The sequence below is a fragment of the Cynara cardunculus genome, unplaced genomic scaffold (assembly GCF_001531365.2).
Source record: "Cynara cardunculus var. scolymus isolate 2C unplaced genomic scaffold, CcrdV1 Un_Scaffold_867, whole genome shotgun sequence".
In the NCBI taxonomy this organism is placed as follows: domain Eukaryota; kingdom Viridiplantae; phylum Streptophyta; class Magnoliopsida; order Asterales; family Asteraceae; genus Cynara; species Cynara cardunculus.
The window spans coordinates 6,281-12,836 of record NW_020200635.1 but is presented as its reverse complement, the minus strand read 5'-3'; the positions used below and the strand labels follow the sequence as shown (position 1 = coordinate 12,836).

Genomic DNA, 6,556 nt, shown 5'->3' with positions numbered 1-6,556 from the left:
ATATATATATATATACTAGTTGTGTACCTGCGCAATGCGGCGGGAGTCGTGAATTTTAACGATTTTTAAGTTTCACTGGTTTTATTAGAGAAGATTTAACAATGATATAAGTTACACTTGATGTTTACATATTAATACAATTTGAATAAATAAGAATTATGGTTCCAATTCCAGTCTATTGATGAAAAAAATTGTGTGACAGTATAAAATCCAATATATTTAAACGACTCCACAAATGTGTTTGATTTACACCAAGAGCAAAGAATCAAGAGATCGGGAGTGAGACCGAAAGTTTTAGAGCAATTGAATGAGAGATGAATAAAACAACTTTTAATAACTCATGGTGAATATCAATTTGAATATCACCTTAGGGGATGAGAAGAAGACATATAGGTATGAGAGGGTGAAGGCATGAGTGAAATGTATCAAAAGTATTTTAGGAATATAAAAAAAAAGATAATAATTGCATTGATAACTTGTACTATGTGTTATTTAATTGTAGATTAAGATATTTTAAGATTGAATGCATAAAGTAGTAGTACTTAATGCATTTTATGAGTTCTTTTTAAGACTTTATCCATTAAAATTTGTTTTTTTAAATTTTTTGATATATCTGATTTATAAGATAATATAAATAATCTCAAAATAACAGTAATAAACTAGAAAACAATTTATGGTCTCTGCCTCAACAATGGCATATGCAAGTGGGTATGTACCATGGTTAGGATCAATCCCAACAGCAATAAGTATTTGACCGGTAAATGGTCCTTTTTCATGAAGCAACCATCAAGCTCTCACATACGTCCACATAAGTTTTGACCATCCATATATCATCATATTTACCAACAAAGGAAGGAATTGAACACCCATCACTTCCACCACTACTTGACTTATTTCTTCTTAGATTCTTCATTTGTTTTTGCCTATCTTTCTCTAAATCATTTTCATCTGAATTGCTCTCAAAATCTCATATCTCAAATCATTCTTCCCAACCCATTCTACATCAAGATCAATGCTCAATCAAAAGGTGTTCATGTTTACATCAATTTCATCAATGAGATTATGGGATTCAACTGTCTTTGAATTTGAATTTTGAATTTGAAATGCATCAATAATTTGTACCATATGCTTTGTGACTTGTCCTTAAGAGTTTTTTGAAAATCTTGCATAAAATGGTTGTAACTTATGCTTAAGGACTTGTATTTAAGATAATGACCTAAATGCTTATACATGTAGTATAAATAAATAATTTATCTTTTTTCTTTTTTTTTAACTCAGGGAACCGAGTAAAGGGGGGAAAGGAAAAGAAAAAAAAGTAAATAATTCCAAAATTTGTTTATTCCTTCATGCTTTCTCTTTGAAAAGATAAGCTAATCCGGTCACCACTAATTTACTTCCTCTCTCTACATTCCTCGATTTTATCGTCGGCGGTTGCCATATCCTCGCCGCCGATGAGTCAAAACTGTCATCGGATTTTCTCGATGGCAAAACACCGGGTGAAGATAGTTGACTTGTCTCCGTTGTCTGTGACGGCGTCTTTTCCTCTCCAAAAATTAGCTCAAAAATTCCGCACTCCGACGTGAACTCCGGTGTAGAAACGGATGACGATTTTTTGTATTCGCTAGAAAATATCTATTTCGGTGAGGCGTTAGCGTTCGGTGTTGGCGGTGGAGTTGGTGGCGGTGGAAGTAGTAGTGACGGCGACGGGGATGGCGGCGTCCTGATGTGTGCCGACAGCCATTTGGATCTCATATACTCGAATTTCCTCCATGGAGGAATGTGCATTCCTTCCTTCTTCAAGCTCAGTTTCGCCGCCTCAGATACAATTGACAGAATCTGTTGCAGACGATCGGCTTCGCCGACAAAGATGCACGACAGTCATTGAAGGATTGCTTTGTAATTTCTGGTCGGCTGAGCTATCTCGAACTCTGATCTAAAATCTATATCAATCAACACCCTATCTCCGCCTTCAACAATGACATCTAGGTATTCGTATTCACTTGTGAAGGAAACCTCCATAAGTACAATTACAAACTAAAACCAAATGAATAAACAGATTGAGAGAGATGAGTACCGGTAGGATAGGAATACGATTTTTCCCAACGCGATTTACAAATTGAAGCATCGTAGCCAATTAAGAGTAATGCTTCGGCAACAAGTTTCATCAATTCGTCTTTCCGCTTGCAAGCTTTGTTCTTCTCCACAATATTAGATGTGTCGGCTAAGAGATTTCTCTGGCTAACATTCGCGCAGGGCATCAAGCTCTACACAATCACACAATTTTTCTTTAATTTAATGGAACCTTGCATAAACAAATACGGTGTGGTGCATATTTCGAACAGCTGTTTACCTTGAGAGTTTCGAAAGAATCTCCGGGCCAGGAGTTAGGATTAGTAGAATCGCCAAAAAATCCAGCAGCAGAGAGAAATCAGGATCAAGCAAAGATGATTCATTCACGGTCATCGATTGATTACAACGAACCAAGAAACCGAATCCATTTCGATCGTCTCTGGACGGTGGTACGGTTCTTCTGCTGTTCTTCAAACCCAGAAATAGGGATACCAGATCTTCAAATCGGAAGCCGCCTCCTGCTGTTCTTCAAACTCTCTCTCGACTCGGTGTTGAAATATGGAAGAAAAGAGAGGGTGATATGTTTGAAGCTTTGACTTTGAATTTTGAATTTGAAATGGGAAAGTAAAAGTTGAAGAAAGTGACGATTTGAATTTAAATTTGAATTTTGAATTTGAAATGCATCAATAATTTGTACCATATGCTTTATGACTTGTCCTTAAGAGTTTTTTGAAAATCTTGCATAAAATGGTTGTAACTTATGCTTAAAGACTTGTATTTAAGATAATGACCTAAATGCTTATATATGTAGTATAGATATATATATTTAAACATGCACTGATATATATATACACACACACACACAAATCCAACAGGTATTATAATTCTTCCCCCCAAAAGAAAAGATTATGTCCTCGAAATCTAACTAGGTCCTAAAATACACAAAGATGGCACTTTATTTTTTTTTTTGAAGAGATGCGGATATTTTGATCGTAGAGATTCTTCCATCTCCCAAGTGGCCTCACGTTCCGGGTGATTTTACCACAACACTTTGACAATCGGTATAGACTTCTTCCTCATGACTCGTTCCTGCTTGTCTAATATAGCTTCGGGTTCTTCTTCACACGAAAGATCCTCATGGATTTTATCTGATGGATATTGCACTACATGCAATGGGTGATAATTGTAGCCTCGAAGCGTCGAAACGTGAAACACATTATGCACATGAGATAGCTGAGGTGGAAGAGCTAAGCGATAAGCGACTTCGCCGACCCTTTCTAACACCTCGAAATGACCGATGTACCTTAGAGTTAGTTTCACTTTTAAACCAAACCGTCGTATACCTTGAAAAGGAGAAACCTTAAGGAACACGTGATCCCCTGTTTGGAATTCTAAAGCTTTCCGATGACGATCTGCATATTTTTTTTGATGTGATTGAGCTTCTTTCATTTTTTTCCTTGGCTACAGCCTCAACAACCTCATTCCAACATACCAGTGCCCGACATCTTCGGCCATACAGAGCCTCGAACGGGGCCATACCAATGCTTGCTTGCCAACTATTATTATATGCAAACTCTGCTAAACATAAGTACTCATCCCAACTTCCGGACCATTCCAAAGCACATGACCTTAACATATCCTCCACAGTTTGGATCGTTCGCTCGGATTGTCCATCTGTTTGAGGGTGAAAGGCCGTACTGAACTTGAGTCTGGTGCACCATGCATTCTGAAAACCTTTCCAAAATCGTGAAGTAAATCAAGGATCTTTGTCAGATACTATAGATACTGATGCGCCATGAAGCCTGATTATCTCTCGTTGAAAGAGTTCTAATAACTTACTGACTGAATAGCCTTCTTGAATAGGAAGAAAGTGAGCTGACTTAGTCAATCGGTCGACCACAACCCAAATGGCATTATTCTTCTTAAGCGTCTTCGTATAACCCAGTTACAAAGTCCATTGAGATCTCCTTCTACTTTCACACTGGAATTTCTAACAGTTGCAGAAATCCACTCGCTCTTTGGTGTTCAATTTTTACCTTCTGGCAAGTAAGACATCTTGCTACAAAGTTAGCTACGTCTCGCTTCATTTCATTCCACCAAAAGTTTTGCTTCAGATCTCTATACATCTTTGTGGACCCAGGATGAATAGAGAATGGCGAGCTGTGTGCTTCCTTCAATAGCACCTCGCAAATTTTCGGGTCATCGGGAACACACATTCTATTTCCAAACCATATCACATACTATGCATCAACCCAAAAATCGGCTTGCTTACCGTCATCTATCTTTTGTAATATGCCCATAGCTATCCGTCTTGCTTTTGGGCTTCTTTGACTCGTGAAATTAAAGTGGGCTCTACTGTAAAACTTGTTAACCACCCATCTGAATGATCATCATAAACCTCAACACCCATACGTTCCAAATCCAGGAGAATATGAGGTTGAGTAGTAAGGCATGACAAGTTCCCTGAACTTTTTCGACTAAGGGCATCTGCCACTAGATTGCCTTTTCCTGGATGGTATTGGATTTTTGCATCATAATCTTTGAGAAGCTCTAGCCAATGTCTTAGCCTCATATTAAGTTCTTTCTGGGTGAATATGTATTTGAGACTCTTGTGATCTGTGAAAATATCACTAGTTTCTCCGCAAAGATAATGCCTCCAGATTTTTTAAGTGAAGATCACTGCTGCCAACTCTAGATCATGAGTGGGGTAGTTCACTTCATATGGCTTGAGTTATCTAGAGGCATAAGCAACAACTTTTCCATGTTGCATTAGTACACAGCCGAGACCATTTTTTGAAGCATCACTGTAGATTTCATATCCACCCACTCCTGAAGGCAAAGTGAGTACGGGCGCATAAATCAACCTCTTTTTCAACTCTTCGAAGCTTTTCTCTTGTTCGTCTTTCCATAAAAATTTCACCTCCTTTCTCAACAATCGAGTCAAAGGTAGTGCTATAGAGGAAAATCGTTCTACAAATCTCCTGTAATAACCTGCAAGTCCCAAAAAACTTCGAACTTCAGTCACTGTAGTAGGTCTTGGCCAATTAGTTACGGCTTTAACTTTTGCCGGATCCACGGTAATACCATCAGCTGACACTACATGACCCAGAAATGCTACCCGCTCGAGCAAGAATTCGCATTTAGAGAATTTGCATACAATTGCTTATCTCGCAGAATTCCCTAGACAACACGTAGATGACCTTCATGTTCCTAATTTAACTTAGAGAATACAAGTATGTCATCAATAAATACGATAACGAACTTGTCTAGGTAGGCACTAAATATTCGGTTCATTAGGTCCATAAAAATGGTTGGGGCATTAGTTACACCGAAAGGCATCACCAAAAATTCATAATACCCGTATCGAGTACGGAATGCGGTTTTTGAAACATCCTGATCTTTTACCCTCAATTGATGGTAGCCTGACCTTAGATCTATCTTCGAGAAGTACTTGGCTCCTTGAAGTTGATCGAACAACTCATCAATACACGACAAATGGTATTTGTTTCTAATGGTGACCTGGTTCAGTTCTCTGTAATCGATAGATAGCCTCATTGAGCCATCTTTCTTTTTCATGAATAATACTGGAGCGCCCTAAGGAGAGACACTTGGCCTGATAAACCCACGCTCTAGGAGGTCTTGCAGTTGCTCCTTAAGTTCCTGTAATTCTAGAGGTGCCATTCTAAAAGGTGCCTTAGAGATGGGCTCTGCACCAGGAACCAAATCTATAGTGAACTCCACCTCTCGCACCGGTGGTACTCCTAGAAGTTCGTCCGGAAATACATCAAGAAATTCTTTGACCATTGGTTGACTTTCAGGGGAATGCTCTTCCACCGATGTGTCTTTAACCAACTGCTAGAAATCCTTGACATCCATGGAAAACTAACTTTTGAGCTTTTAAGGCAGATATGATCTTTACTTCTCTTTTTGGTTGAAACCCTTGATACACAAAATCAGGTCTTTCTTTGTCGCCGAAGATTACTTGCTTAGCTTGGCACTCTATTGTTGCTCGATGCTTTGATAACCAATCCATACCCAAAATAACATCAAAATCATTCATGCTAATAGGGAGTAAATCAACCTCACGAATTAGACCACCTACTTTTAAAGGACACGCTTTAAATTCTCGAGATATAACAACCGAATTACCCAAAGGAGTAGCAATAACTAGAGGCGATTCTAACGATGTACAAGGCACTCTAAGATGATTAGCAAAAATCAAAGAAACCATAGAATGGGTTGCCCCCGTATCAAATAAAGCATAAACATCATCTGTGCCAATCGAAAGAATTCCCGAAATCATACCTGAATTTGCTGCCTGGTTAACTCATAAGGAAAACACCCTACCTCCACTAGTTGCCTTAGTGTCATTTCCTTTGTCGGTGCTACGAGATTTCTTGCACTCTCTCGCCAAATGTCCCACCTAACCGCACAAAAAGCAAGCTCCGGAAGCTCTATAACACACATTTCAAGGATGGCACCTTCT

General features: G+C 38.7%; 1 pseudogene; it reads right to left on the bottom strand.

Annotated features, from left to right (window-relative positions):
- Nucleotides 1–1,632: 1,632 nt before the first annotated feature.
- On the bottom strand, nucleotides 1,633–3,575 carry LOC112502069 (annotated as a pseudogene).
- Nucleotides 3,576–6,556: the final 2,981 nt, after the last annotated feature.